The sequence below is a fragment of the Lonchura striata genome, chromosome 2 (assembly GCF_046129695.1).
Source record: "Lonchura striata isolate bLonStr1 chromosome 2, bLonStr1.mat, whole genome shotgun sequence".
NCBI lineage: Eukaryota > Metazoa > Chordata > Aves > Passeriformes > Estrildidae > Lonchura > Lonchura striata.
The window spans coordinates 47,666,126-47,682,662 of record NC_134604.1 but is presented as its reverse complement, the minus strand read 5'-3'; positions in this window follow the sequence as shown (position 1 = coordinate 47,682,662).

The window sequence follows — 16,537 nt, the reverse complement described above, 5'->3', positions numbered from 1 at the left end:
GGAAGGAAATGAAGCTGAGAGAGTATGAAAGCATATGAATTTCTCCTATACAGAAGAACTAACATTCATTAAGCTGTAACTCTACACTGTTCAAAGCTACAGTCCACTTCAGCAGTAGACCAGTATGAGTAAGGACTATAGAGTTCAGGGTATGTATTTTTCTATTGCCTGGAAAAATATATAACTGCATCTGTGGAGAACAAGATTAGTAAAAACATTTGATTTGTCACAGAGGCATGTGCCTATCTGTACATTAGATGAAATAAAATTGATTTTGTAATAGTCTGAGAAAAAAGTCTTATATCCAATGTTAAATTTGGGGCCCTTTGAAATGGTAGTAACCTAGTAGTAACCTAATGGTAGTAACCTAGTAAACCTAATCCTATTTTTACACATGATGGTCAGATGATGGGAATTGCATAACTGAGTATGTTAAAAATGGCAGTCTGAAGGTTTTGGTACTAGTTAATATTAGAAGTTAGAAGAGGTGAAAATGAATGTTCTTATGAATAATTCCATTAAGCAAGATGCAGGTTAATTGTTCTTTTGTTTCTCTTTTTACCTAAAAGTATTAAAAATGTAACCCTTTAAAGATCTCTTTTATGTGTAAGGAAGTGGGAATTACTGGAAACATATATATTGGATTAGTCACAGATTTTTTTTTCTGAGCTATGACCACATAATTTGGAATTTTATATATAAAGGGGGTGTGTTACTTATTCTTTCTCATCTACCAAGAAATAGTCTCAAAGAGCTTATGTTCCAGATCAGAAAGCTAAAGAAGCGCATATTGACCTGGATTCCTCTTGTTCTCTACATTTCAGACTTTTTCTCATATTCAGTCTTCTACTGAGGTTCATTTCTATACAAAACATTTCTACCAATATGTCTGTATCAAACAAAAGTTCACAGTTATTGAACATACTGTACTCGTAGTTATGCAGCTGTGGATGTCATTCCTTAATACTGTCTTGGAATAAGCTATACAAAGGCAACACAGATCATACAGAAATGACTGTGCCTATGCTAATGAACCATTATACTTCATCACCGAATGTAAATAAAGAAATACAACCTTACAACTCTGAAAGGAAATTGCTGTCAGATATGATGGATTGTATTTCCTGGCTCTATGGTTAGTGAATTTATATTTAGTCTTCATCTGATTACTGGTCACTATATTGTGTTTATTGCATAATAAGTCACTGAGGAGTGATCAAATAATTTTCATGAAGACACAGATTCAGCATTAACAATGAAGACTTTTGAGGAGACACACTTTCTTTCACTTTGAAAAAGTAGCTATGCAAAGGGTGAGCTACCAAAAATGGGGAAGATTAAGTCTGTATTCTTTGCAAATAGCCACTGTTGCCATTTTAAAAGAACACTTTAAGATGCAAGTAGGGTTGATCTGATGGAATCCAGTATCTGAACAGTTCTTCTCTCAAGAGTATGTGCAGGATGTATAGTCCTAAAATCAGATTAATGTTCAGGTGCTAGTCACAAGAGGGAGCTCAGTGCTTCAGAGCTATAATAGAAATAGATACAGGCTGAGAAGCAAAATTTGAATTGTTTGTAAAAGGATATAGGGTTGGTAAATTAATAGCAATTTTCACTGCTTGGACTATGTTACTTCAACTTGGATTTTTCCTAGAACATCAATCTTTGGCATTAGGAAAGAAGAACATTTCTCACTCAGTTAATATATAGCTCATTTTCTCTGGTTCTCATCTCTCTAGTTTCTCATATTTCTATTTCTTTATCAAAAGTAAGGTTAAAATGGAATGGAAACTGACAGTTTAGTGCATCATTTTAAGGCCAAAAAAAACCCCAAGCTAGAATATTTTATTTACTCTATCAGTCTTAGAAATGAACTGGACACAAACTTATTATCATGGTTAAAAACATTCAGAACTATAAGTTTAAAATGTAATATTTGAAGTTATATGATAAATAAAATGTAAACAAATTAAAATGGCATCTTTCAAAAAAATTCCAGTTGAACACCTAAAATATGCTGGTTTGTTAACACCACATCGTAGAACTACAGAACATTGCAGAGGGGCACAGCATTGATTTGCACCCAAATGGGCACTTAACACAAACAGCCAGGAAACAGAGAGTAGATGAGCTGTCACAGAGCCGACCTGGTTATTTAGTCAATTAACATACTTGCCTGGAATATTTTTGCTTTAAAAAAATGCCATTTTTGACCTGAGGAACCATAGATTGACAAAACTGTGGCCAGATTATCCCAAAAGTAAGGGTATTAAAACTAGAAATCATGACAATTAACATGAAATTTTCAAGAAATCCAAACTTATTTTGATCTTTGGAGCTGAATAATTTTTAAATTATGTTAATTCCCCCTCACAAATTATATCGTAGAAAAAAAAATATGATTTGTGCATTCCAGAGTTTGTTGTTCCAGATGAAACTAGGTCGATTCTTTAATAATGGCTCATTGCTTATTTGCCTCACACACCCCTGGTGTTGCCTGGGTGATGTAGTCGTTCAGATCTTGTGGGCTTCTTCAAGTGTTTACTTAACAGTACTGCAAAACCTGTGGAAAGGATTGGCTTGCTGAATTGGATTTACAACAGTTGTTCCCCAGAACAGTGGAAAGTGACTGAAATGGTCATATTCCTCCTTCCTGCTGAAGATTCCCCTATCTTTATGTGTCTTAACCTACACTATCTTTTACAGTCTCTCCCTTTCTCATACTCCACATTTTCTGGCTTGTTTCCCATTCCTTCTTGCAAAACCTCATCTTGGCCATCTGCTTTGAAAACACCTGGTGAGGTGGGTAATTTAAAAAGTAGAGTCTGCTCATATCTCACCAGAAAAAGATTTGTCATGGTTGCAAAATAGATGCTGAAGAAAATAACCTGTGCTACACCCTTCCTAGGAAGTTCTGGATCCTGTGGCAGTTATAGTGCTTAAATCAAGTTTAGGTCTAAAAGGTACACGTTCAGACTATAGTCATGGACTTCATGACAAAAGTACTTGTTAAAATTCCATACTCTGTGTTATGCAGTTGTGCAACATAAATCAGCCTAATGATCCCTTCTGGCCTTACAAAGTTTTTCTCTTTTAATTTAAAAGAGCCACTGTGTCCCTTTGGTGAGCACCAAATCAAGTACTAGGGTGTTACTAAGGTAATTTATTAGGAAAGAACCCTAAACATTAAATATAATATCATATTTCTTAAAATGTATATTTTAAATCAATCACTTGATGAATTAAATTTGTTTTTAAATTTTCTAAAGAGAAAACTATAATATTGGATAGCATAAGTTTGCGCTTGCAAATAGTTGAATCCTTGAATTAAAAAAAACCCAACCTCAATTTTGAATGCTATCAATGATTCCATGATAGACTTGCACAAAATGTGATTCAGAATTTATATTTCCATGTGTAAATAATGGATATATAATATAAAAATTAAAAAATACTTTATTAAAATGTTCCACTTTAGTTTTCTTTGTTAGAAGACACAATGATAAGTAACCTTCCTTTTTTATTTTTTTTTAAATCTGCTGTACCTTTTATTCATTAAAAGTTTTCTTCAAAAGTTTTTGGCTAGACTATGTGAATGTCTGGCTTTAGAACTATTTCCCTCCTTATTTCCCAAAAAAACAAGGTGTGCATTATTACATTGTCTGAATAGCCTTCCATTTTTGTTTATTATCAGCCCCCCTAAAACCGTAAAAATTTGTTGGCCACTTTTTGATATAATTCCTATGAGTTTAACCAGCAGTAACTAACTGGGAAAGAGAGCCTGTTAGGGTCCCATTTATGGAGAATATACAGACAGATCTCTTTTCTTTCCCTTATGGATGTGTGAAAGTCAAGATGCAACAGCTATCGGGGAAGCACTTTCTTCAATAACTAGACAACCAACACATAGGTGGTTCAGCCATAACAAACAATCCCCCTTCCTTTCCAGCAGATCTGAAAGTCGGGGATTTGCAAAGTAAATAAGGATATTCCAGTGAATAGAACATAAGACACAAAACTGTAGGAAATCAGGCTTCACTAGTAGCTCTTTTCAGTAGCAAAGACAATTCGCAAAACAGAGGAGACACCTTCTCACATGGCTATTAATTAAGTTCAAAAGAGGCTGAGTATCTTACCCTGAGAACAAAACTGGCGAAATCCTGCTTTTAACCATGTAGTTGCTCTTGCAATCAAGGCAACAAAGCAAGCTATAAATTAGCCCAGGACTATTTGAGATAATTCCAATACCCCTCAGAGGCAATGCTTTGGCAGCCAGGATCTGATGGCTGTGAGACTCCTCAGCCACACTTTTCACCCAGAGACATCCCATCCCGGAGGCTTCTAGCTGTATCCCACTGCTCTTCCCTAAGGAAACCTGAGGAGGCACAGATGGTCCAACTCTACAGCTGTAAAGGCACTAAGAACATCAAAGTCAAGACTTCATTTCCCTCCAGCACAGCAGGTTTTAAAACAACAACAACAAAAACCTCCTAAACTGTCTATAGCTCAGGAAGTAATCCCAGCACAAATTGGCAAGAACTCAGATAATGTCAAATTGGAAAATGTGCAAATAATTTGCTAAATGCAAGGTGACATGTCTGAGAGGATGGTCTGTATTTGAAATCAAGGACAGTTGATTTAAAATTGTGCTCTCTACTAAGAAGGAAATAGTTATCCTTAATCTATGATTTAGAGCATGATTTTATTGTAGTCTCATTCAAGTATGCAGTGCCTGATTGAAAAGTAAGCAAATCTAATTAATTAATATTGGCCTCTTATTATCGTGCATCTGCCCTGCGCTTCCTGAATGACAATCCTAAACATCAGAAAAAGACAGATCTCTTTATAATCAAGAATCTTATAAACAACAAAATACAAAGAAAAAAAAAAAAATCCACAACTCCCCGAACCATATCCTATTGCTAAGAATAATCCAACGGCATTTCAGCCGCCCCGCCGAACAGACAGGCCTTACATCGCGCCCCGCGCTTCGCCAAACCGGGGCCCTGGCCGAGGGCCAAGGGAAGCAGATTTCAGCGGCGTGAGCCCTCCGCTGAGAACACCCTACCGCCGCTCCCCCCGGCCGGGGCACCGTGCATTCATTTTATGTGTAGTGCTCCTGTGCCTCACAACTGCTATGTCTGATATTTTCTTTATGACTTCAGCTTATTTGAAGATTTGGCTGCAAGATGTATTTTCACACAGTGCTCAATACAAAGTCTAAAACTCAGAAACGCAGTCTACAAAACTGAGAGGAGCTAACTTGAGCTCTAAATAGAAATAACTGGAAAGACAAGGAGATGTACTCCTATGCAGTTTCAATAATTTCTGGCATGTGTGATGACACCAAAAAAATGTTATACCAGAAATGCATGTAACTGTAGCTGTCAGCTGGGTGAAATTTCTTCATAGATTCCTCACAGAAACATAGAGAAATCAGAAAAGTAACATTAAGTGACTTGTAGCAGACAACAAATACTCACCATCACCTTTGTACTCTATATCACAGACTGTCATTCCAACCTTTCTAAGTCTTCTAACTGCAATTTCCTTCTAGAAAGCTACCAATGACTAGTATATGGATTTTTATGGATCTTTGTGCCTGAAGGACTAAGGTGGAGTTGGGGAAGGGAGGAGAGTGGTAGAAAGGAGAGATAAGAAGCAGGGAGGGGAGGAAAATAAAAAAATACATTCGACATGTAAGCAGAGTTACAAGTGCATGAACTGCAGGTACAATGTCACAGAATCACAGAAGTTTCTGCATTGTAAGGGACCCACAAGAATCTTCGAGTCCAACTCCTAGTTAGCTCTGCACAGGATGATGCCCGTGTGTCTGAAGGTGTTGTCCAAAAACTTCTTTAACTCAGACAGGTTTCATGCTGTGGCCATTTCCTTGTGGAGCTCATCCCAGTGGTCAACAGCCCTCTGAGTAAAGAATCTGGTTTCTAATACCCAGTCTAAAACCCTAAACCTTCCCTGATATAACTCCAGGCCATTCCCTCTGGTTCTGCCACTGGTAACAAAAGAGAAGTGATTAGTGTCTGTCCTTCCTCTTCCCCTCACAAGGAAGTTTTCTGTGTATAGTGTCTGTCCTTCCTCTTCCCCTCACAAGGAAGTTTTCTGTTGTCTTTTTAAAGTTAAGGATTGGTGAATGGAAGAAGGGATATCTGCTAGTCAGACATGGTTTTCCTTTCTCTTTGGATTTCCAGACTGTATTTTGTATTGTACTCTAAAGGTTATATTCCAGTCTTTGAAAAAATAAAATAAAAGTCAGCCTGCTGACAAATACGTTCTTTCAGATGTTCATCTTCCCAATTGTTGAAGCAAATAGTTTCCAATTTGTTCATAGACTTCCATTAGAGTTCTTTTTCATAAATACAAAACACTTGTTTCAACAGATTTTCTCTCTGTGTTTTGAGAGGCTGAATAACATTGAATGAACAAAAATAGAGATGTCTGTAGCAGAAAAAATCTCAAGGCGAGTAGGAAACTGCTGTGGCTGGAATCTTCTCTGTCCATGCTATTAGGATTTAGGGGTTAAAAAGAAAAAGTATATTTCTCCACAGAAAAATATGCCAGTGATCTGACGTCAATGACCTCTTATTATGCAGCACAGGTGCTACAGATGGCTAAGAAGAGTTGGAGAAACATATTGATTATTTTTATTGTACACTGTCACTTGACTGATTAACCCAAAACACCTAACTTTTTCCAGCAGCTGGCAAAGAAGTTGATTTTTATCTCATCCTTAGCATTCCCATCAAGTGACAAACTATAAAATTTTTGCCTGCATACTCAAATTGAAAAAAAGGTCAGACAGAACCAATATTTTTTCACACATTAAAACTTTAAGAAACTGTCCAACTGGATATTTTCAGGTCTGCTGAAATATTAATATATGGAGTGAGTTCCATGGATGATACTATGATTTGCCAAAATACTTAAGAACATGTTTGATTTTAAATTCTGAATAATCCCATTTGCAACAGAATTTAAGCAGGCATGCCAAACTAAGGATGGAGTTGGAGACAGATAGCAGTACTTCCATACCCCTCAATCATCACCTCTAGGAGTTTTGCTATTTGGATGAAGGTGGCCCAGCTATTTTGCAGTAATTTAGGTTTTGCAAGCACTTACCTGTAAGCCAGGATAAAAATGCACAAGAAAAATTAACCTAAGCTTATGATGAAGAAACAGCAAAAGTCTGCTATTATGGAAAATAGACATGGAAAATAATATGGTATTTGTGAGCTTTAGGATTTATTTATGCCTTCAGTTGCTTCAGGACCATCATGATTACAAAGAAGTCAGAAATTATTATTTCCTGTGATATTTCTCATCCAAGTTATGATATTAATTTTATATTTGACCAAGTGCATAGGAACTTCTAAGTGCATTCAAAAGAAGCAGTTTGGAGACAAAATAGTTATCTGAGAATACAATGGTATCAGTGAAAAATTCTGCTGAACTCTTGTTTCCCATGTACAGCAGCAAGAGTATATCTAAATACAGTCATCACAGAGGCTGAATGCCTCATTTCTCTAATGCAGTCATTCTCCTAGCCTTAGAGCCAAGTTAAAAATTATCAATGTCTCTATTGCCATGAAAATCTAAACATTCTTTAAATATATTTTTTTATTTTTGTAGCTGGCTTCTCAAAATATTTAAACATGGAGTTCCATCTTCAGTGTGTATGGACACAATATCTCAATATTGGAAAGCAGCAATGCAATAACAATAGCTGTAATACCAACCTCAGTCTTGCAAGTAATTTTATGTGCAAAATGAAGGGACACTTAAAATAACCTTAAGTGTGACTTTAAGGGCCTAGTTTATTCAAAAATGCTATTGTCTAGTTACATAAGAGAACAACTGGTTTTATTATGGTGTCTTAAATTCTGGAGCTTTTAAATTCATTAGTCACAATTGTTGGTGAATCTGTCCCAAAGATTTCTGTCACTTGTCACTAAGCATTTTCCTCTTGCCTTCACAATGGTGGAAAAAACCTAGTAAGTCTGTGTTCATCATGCTAAAGGGTATTTGCTGAAAAATCATCACATGTGGTCTGTGTAGGCTGGTGAGTGCCAGATTTTGTTAGCAAACTCTATCTACTAATTTTACCACCAAAGTTCAAACTGCCAGAGACCCCTTTCCCTGATAGCACTACTGACAGAGTCTTTGTCAAATCTGGAATGGGCAAACAAGCTTAAAGAAAAGAAGAACTGACTTAAACAACTGTGCAAAACTCAAAGTGTGTTTCCAATGAATCAGTACTTCGGTTTTGAAAAAAGCTGACATAAAGTTTCTTGTCTGGTTTTTGTTCTGTAGTCACTTTTAAAATTCCTGACTCAAGCCAGGACAGTAAGTAGAAACAGAAAATGCTTCAGATCTACCTTTCTTGGATTTTTTTTTTTGCCAAAAAAAAAAAAAAAAACAGACAAACCCCAAAAAACACCCAACACGCACACGTGTGTATATATATATATATATATATATATATATAAAATATCTGATTTTGCAACTAACACCAAGTTTTGCAAATCCAAGTTTAAGCCAATTTAAACCCTACTTCCCACCTGCCAAATAAATCTAAAAATAGTTATTGGTGGTGATAGTTTATGTCAGAAATCTGATGTGACTCCAGATTTATACAAGGATTTATACAAGGATACAAGTTTCCTTAATAATTTAGGAGATGGAAATATCATCATAATTATGTTATCATGGGAAATGTTATCATGGGAACTTACTTTCACATAAATAGTCTGAAAAATATTTGTGTTTTATACTGATAGCATCCTGATATAGCTGGATTTGAAGGCTCAAACTTTTCTTTCTGAGTCACAGAAAAAACAGGAGGTAATGCTTTTATCAATTTTGTTTTGCCACAGAGGAAAGAGATAATGGAAGTCCTAAGTGCAACAGATATCTTTGAATCCAGATATAATTTATTTTAAATTAAATATTAGAGCAAACACAGGCTAGACAGTCTGTTTCAAAAAAGAGTAGGTCTGGAGAACCTTATGAAAATTATTCCCTAAGATTTAGCAAAAGCAAAGTTACATGTGAGTTCTCAATGGTGAGAATAGGATTTAGACTGAACAAAAAATAAATATGACAGAAAGACAATAGTGTTTTGTGTCATTCAGAAATTAAGGTAAACTAAGTAAATTAAGAAATATATACAACAATTAAGATTAATGCAGACAAAATATAGGCAAAACCAAATGTGTTCAGTGGAGGTTCAGATAGTCTTCATCTCATGTTGAAGTTAGTCTATGCACTTGCAAGATCTTGTAGGTAGGACTAATGACAATTTGGATGTGTTAATTCATCGAGTGGTGAAGCAGCTCAATAGACTTAAAGCATAGTCATGTCATGGGATCATAACTGTAGAATTGTTTGGGTTGGAGAAGACCTCTAAGATCAAATCCAACCATTAATCCAACACTGCAAAGTCCGCCACTAAACCATGTCCCCAAGTGCCACATCTATGCATCTTTCAGATGACTCCAGGGATTGTGACTCCAACATTTTCCTGGTCAGTCTCTCCCAGTGCTTGGTAAGTCTTTCTGTGAATAAATTTTCCCCTAATATCCAACTGAAACCTCCTCTGACACAACTTGAGGCCACTTCCTCTCATTCTGTCACTTGTTCCAGGGGGGGAAGAGACTGCCCCCCACCTGGCTACAGCCTCCTTTCAGGCAGCTGTAGAGAGTGATAAATTTCCCTCTGAGCATCCTTCTCTCCAGGCTAAACAACCTCAGCTTCCTCAGCTGCTCCTCATAAGACTTGTGTTCCAGACCCTTCACCAGCTTTGATGCCCTTCTCTGGACCTGCTCCTCAATGTTCTTCCTGAATCTGAGCACCCAGATCTGAGTTTAAACAGAATTGGCTCCCATACTGAGCTCTGGGCAACATTACTTGTGCCCAGCCACCAACTAGATGTTACTCCAGTCCTCCTCAGATGTTTTTAAGCCACTGCGCTGCAAGGAGTGATGAATCCACTTTAAACTCCCCAGACTTCAGACAGAGAATAAGATTGCCCAGGAGCAAATGACTCCATAGACTTCTGATGAGGAGAGTTGGACTTTCTGAAATTCTGACTTTTGCTTTAATTTTGTGTTTTGAACATTTATATCTTAAAGAATACCGATCACACATGGTGTAGATAAAGAGAATCTAAATTCTTTTTCTTTCCTGAAAGCACTGTGCTCATCACTAAATAAGAGAATCATCTTTCTTCTTGCTTATTTTACCCATGGCCCCATTTTGCTCTGCTGAGTGGAAAACTTTCAGCTTAAGGCTCTGTGGTTGTGAAGGTATTTTCCAAGGAGGTGGGAGCTGTGGGACTTTTTTTTCCCTAAAATGAGGGGAAAGGTCGTACACATCTGTTTCTCTAACTGTTAAACAACTCTGCAAAAGCCTGAACACAATTTTTTTTCCTCTAGCTACATGCTTGAAAAGAAACTTTCCAGATGCATAATGAGGAGAATCTCATTCTTACCTCCAAATCTGGTAGATTTCAAGCTGTAAATCCCAGATGCACGTAGGCTTTTATCTCAGTTGTTAAAAGATCCTTCTACAAATATGAGAGAGACAAGATTCAAACATGCTTCATTCCTAAGTAGTGCTATTACTTGGCTTGAGGCTTCCCTGAAGATGTAGGCATCTCTCAAATCTAGAGTTTAATACAGGTGAGAACCTAACTCAAAATTAAAAATGTTTTTCTCACTGAACTCCAGGTTCTGTTATGCTTAGCTGGGTATTGTCTATATACTTCTGGAAAGTGTTTTGTAATGACCACAACAACGTAAACTTTCAATCATTATATGCCTCTTGTTCCACCTTCTCTGTGAGCAAGCTGCTTTTCTTGCCTTCTGCACATCTTGCCTTCTGTAAAGATGAGAATGAAAAGAACCTGTTATATTTTACTGCACCTTAGTCCTCTAATGGTTTGTCTTTTTCAGAAAGCAATTGAAGTTTCTCTGTAGGTAGGGTAAGTTCAGTCTGTGGGATTCCTTTCTCAATTCTTTTGAAACTGTCATTAATATTCCTGATTGTTAGAGGACATTAGGGATTTGGTCCCTCAAAATTAAGTGGTTCTGTGAGGTAAAGGCCAGAACAGTAATCAACTTTAAACCTACAGATTTTGACTCATATTTAAGAACTTAACTGAAAAACATATTATGACATTATTGTGAGAAAAAAGATACAAGGGGAAATTAATCCCATTCATATGTTTGGTGAAAAGCTGATTTGGAGTTTATATAGTGAGTAAATTATGGGGTTTTTTTCTGTTTCTTTTTTTTTTTTCTCCCTTTGCTATTATACTACCACTTATATTTTTGTCTTGTTCTTTAATGACCTTCTTTCAACAAATCTTATGAATGGAAAAACACAGCCTGAGTATTTTTTTTTTTGACATCTTATGGTGTATGCTGGCAAGTGTATGCTTGACACACTTTAAAATCAAGAATGAGCAACTCCTCTCTCTATATCTCCAAAAAAGCAAATAATCTCCTCACAGATTACACATGAAAGTAGATTTGTATGTTTAAATGTACAGCTTGATTATTGTAACTTTTTTCTTTTTACTCCATTGAATTCTACGCATTTTACCAGATTTACAGAGATGCAAAGTTGAAATAGCACAGTGTTAAATCCAGCACATTAAAAACTGTAAATACATCTAGTGCAGTGTTCATCCAAATATCTCTACAGTTACATTCTCCTACTCCTTGCCAGACACTTTGTTTTTGTCTGCCTTCAATTTGGAAGCTTTTGGGGAAAGAAAATATCACTCTTTTTGTAAGGTTACATAAAACTGCATTCTTTACTGCAAGATAAATAATGAATTAAGTTTACTCATGCTGTTTGAACGAGTTTGAGGATCTTTGCAAAAAGTGAGCTGACAATGCAGACTTAATAGTTTGATCAGTCAAATCATATTCCCAGCAATAGAATCAGGTTGATTCCCAGCAGTCATATGCCACTGAATGCTTTGTGATTTTGCATTATCAGTTGGAAATTGATCAAGTGGCATCCCTTGAGCTTTAATCTTTTTCCTAATTGCCTGTGATGTATTTTTCAGGAAAGTTGACAGCTCTGGAAGGGTTTGAGTTGTTCTGTTAGCATATCTGGTTTCTCATCTTGTGGCATAGGCTAACTGGCAATCCAGGGATAGAGGGCTTTTGTGTAACTTCCAGACAGATTTAATTATTAGTAATTACATAGCAAAACAAACAAAAATACTTTCAAGCAGTGCTTTTTGTCATACTGCTGTCCCAAAACAAAATGCAAGCATAAGGTTCTGAGAGGAAAGGAGAGACTGAGAAGGAATCAGCACAACTTCCTTGCAGTAAAAATGGATTGTCTGGAGAGTCCCATGGAGAGAAACACCTGATCTGTGGTGGACATCTACATTTGAACTAATCACCTGAGTCCTCTTTGACATAGGGAGGGGGGAAAATGGTTAATCTCACTCTAATACAGACAGTTAAATTATGTGAAATTAATTTAGGAGTATGCACTTTACCCTTTGGCTATGAAAGCAACATGGTGGCATTAACTCAAGTAAAGGCATCTGCACTGACAAACTGTACCTCTAGGTTAGGTCTATTCTTTAATAGTTTTATGTCTAATGGCAAACTAAGTAATGCTGAAGAATGAACCTGGCTACTGGAATCCAGTCATCTGTAACATTTTTATTTCAACAGCCTATGCTGTGATTTTGGCCTATTCCACTTAGGACTACACCAAAAATTTTCTTGGCATAGTTTGGGAGCAGAAATAGTTATTCCTAGCAGATTATGTGAATGTAGGCACCCTGTCTTTAAAGGCCAAAGATTTTAGAAATGCAAATGGAAAAAACTCTACAAGTGATGTTTATTTTCTAGTATAGATGTATCTGGAACATCTAAATTTGAGAGTAATTGTAGGGGATAGTAAGCCTTCAAATGCAATATGCCACATCTTTTCATCAATTTTTTGACTGCAGCATCTTAGTTTATCTGGTAATGGCAAATGTGTAGATAAACAAAATGAGGCTGAGAAGTCTTAGAGGACTTCCACAGTACATAGTACATAGTGAGAATCACAGTGAAACATCTTCCTGAATAATAATACACTAAAAAAACATAATATGACCTGCTGGATCTGTGCTCCAGTACAGCTTGTGCATGAGAGTCCTGATATAAGCAAAATTATAAGAACAACCAACACATTTTTTGGTGCAGTATGTTTGCTATACTATATCTGCCTCTTTTCCTTGTCCAAATAACATAGAAAATTCATGAACCCTGTGGGATGTGTTTTAATTTAACAGCTACCATAATATCTGTCCTCTACTATGAAAAATTGTTTGACTTAGTAGACCTTAATAACAGTTTATCATTCCCATTATAGCAAAACAGTATTTTAGACTAGGTTAAATTTTGTCCTGATAAAACCAAGACTTTCATAAGTAATATGAAATTATCTACTTGGAAACTAAATACATATGTAGACTTTGCATAGTCACCAGTACAGGTTCCCTCTCATTCTAGATTTTTATATTTGTGCTCTTCTCAACAATGTGAATAGCATACTGAATGCCTTTTGAAAGACAGGATTCTAATTGTTGTTTTGAATTCTGGGTAAATTATTCCATGAAAATGACATCTGCAAAGCATATACTTTGAAATGAAACTTATATCAAGCAAATAATTTCTTTAAATATATTTAAATCCCTATATGGAATAGATACTATGCTCTCTGAATCAAATGAAAAATTACAAAGTCAATGAGAAATGAGAACAGGCTGTTTGCAATTTTCTGAGATATGAGAAACTGCTGAGCTAACTGGCAATTTCAATTCACATGCTTATTTCCCCATTAATGCTACTGTAAAATAAAGAATAAACAGGCTTTGCTGTGCCTGTTGCTTAATTAGCCATAACAAAACTTTCTCAAGTGTGGTACCCCAGCAATTGAAGGTACCATGGCTGTAGGCAGTGGCCTGCCAACAATAACATGAAAAGATCCTGAAACTTGCCAATACTTCTACTCAGCAAGGCTGGGGATTCTCCAAGTTATCTGAACCACCTCCTGAAGATGCATTGTGCTTTTTTTTCAAACAATTTTCAGAAGTTATTTATTTATCATATTCTGAGTGTCTTCTCTTAACAACATTGTCATGAAGTTGTTTTTGGAAAAACTCAGATAATTTGAACTGTGTTCCATGTAGTAAGAGTTTTATTTCAGGATGTCATGTTTTAGTAAATTCCTACAGTTGCACTTCACAGTATTTTCCATGAGCACTTAACATGAAGAAAAATTTTGCCATAATCTTATTCATTAACTTGATGCTGGACAATGGTTTGTATTACCCAAGGGAAAGAGTCAGATGCAGCTGAACTGATGCTTCTCAGTCAGTGATCTGCTGAGACCAGGTGGACAGAGAGAAGGTGGGATATGATGGACTGGGAGGAAAGAGGGGCCATGGCCTTTTCCCTTTTGCTGACTAACTAGAGCATCTGAGCTGGAGATGACAGGGAAGTAGCCCAGTGCTGATGAAAGTCTATGGCAAATTAGTAGCATTTGGGGGGCAAAAAGGAAACAGGAAGAAAATCATGCCACACCGTCCCAGAAATGCTCTGCCTCCCAAGACTTTTCTTGGATATGTGCCACTGAAGATGCCATTCTTTGCTTTGGAGAGGGGCTAAGTTAAACCCTGGCTTTTTCAGGAGCTACAGGGAGACCAGGCCAAAGGCATGCCTGTGTGCCTATGGTTTTCATGGAGGATCCTTTGTGAGGAGAGTTCTGAAACCATGTCCTTTTGCAAAGCATAGATTTAGTAAATTTTTGTGCATGGATATGCAAATTACCTCCCTGCTTGGACTTCTGAGGTGCTTTGCCTTGGCTGTACACATATCCTTTAACAGTTGTGCTATCCTAAGCACACAAATGAACACCAAGCATAATAAAAACTTTGTTCAGACATGCTCCCTATTTTCTTAGATTAAACACCTTTTTATAACTGCATCTATTTTAGGGTCTGAACAACTTTATAGTTGATTCCTATAAGGTTACTGGAATCTTGTGAGGAGCACCTAATTTATGCAGCAATAAAAAAGAGCAGAAATCTTCTCAACTAAGAAGTGCAGTAACTGTGGCATGCACAGTGACATTCTATGGGCTTTTGGATGAGAATTATAAATTTTCTTAAGAAAGGGAAAAGGTAGAAAATGTTGGTGAGAAAAATTGCATATCAAGTTATGATAACGCAATGCGAGACCTCGCCAGGCAAGCACTGGCCAATGTCACTGTTCACAGAAGCTTCTAAGTATGCTTTCCAAGTAGTCTAGCTTTTTCTAGTATTTGTTTCCCATCTGGTTAGGCCTATTTGCTCACTTATTGATGTCTAATATGTGTCATGTCCAAGAAGTCTACCAGCTGCTTTATCAACCAGCAGTCTTGTCCACAACTTCCATAGCAGCCATCTAAATGCAATTCATTCTCAGTTGGCAAGTTCCATTGGCATTGTGGGACAAGAGAAATGAGGATAGGAGACATTTTCCTTAGCTCTCTTTCACTGTTAAAAGCCTTTGGGGGGACTGCCACTCATGAAAGCTGTCCTTTGGCTAGAGTTTTTCACTGGAAGGACAGCAAATCCCAATATAAAAGCTTTTAGTGTAAATAGAAGTCAGCTTGCATCCAGTGGCAGGATAGCCAGCATCAGTCCTAGTGCACCCTCATTCTCCTTCCCCAGAGCCAGCGGCTGCACTTTCTGCCTGTACTGGCCTCACAGGTGCTCTGGTTTGTGAGTCTGTGGGAAGAGTCCCTTGGGGAGTGTGGTGTGTTCACTCATGGCCAAAGGAGTGCTGTGCTGAAGGGAAGATGGAGACATAGGGAGAGTCTGGGAGAGGCTAATGTTTGTGAAGAAAACACTTGTGAAGTCATGCCTTTATTGTTGCAAATCTACAGTTCTTTGTTCCTTTGGAAAGGTGGGTGCCAATTGGGTGCCAAATGGAAACCCAAACTAGCAGTGTCTGGCTCTCATCTTGCAATTCCTTTGGATAATTTTGTGTGAGCATGTATTGAAGCAAGGCAATGGATTATCAGGCTCCTCAGGTAGGCAGGTATGTATCTTCCACTTTAGAAACCAAGAGAAAAAAATGTGTGATGTGGTTGCTTTGAAGGTGTTTTATTTTGCTTTTTAGCTGCTTCTCTGAAAAACAGGAGTAGTGGCAAGTATTCTAAAACTGAGAATGAAGAAATACATCTTATTCTGGGATATTTTTACTGGGTGATGAGGATAGAAAGAAAGACTTTCAAAGGTGATAAAAAGAACAAGAGTACACAAAAATGTATTAATCTTTCAGTTAATTTTTGGTTTGGTTTTTTTTTTGTTATAAAAAGGAAAACTATTTAACTTTCCCTGTGCAATACATTCAATATGTGCTTTCTGATGTATATCTAAGAACAAAATTAACTTACAAGTTTATTTTTGATACTTTAGCATTGGAGATTAATTTTAATTTTTATACAATATTTT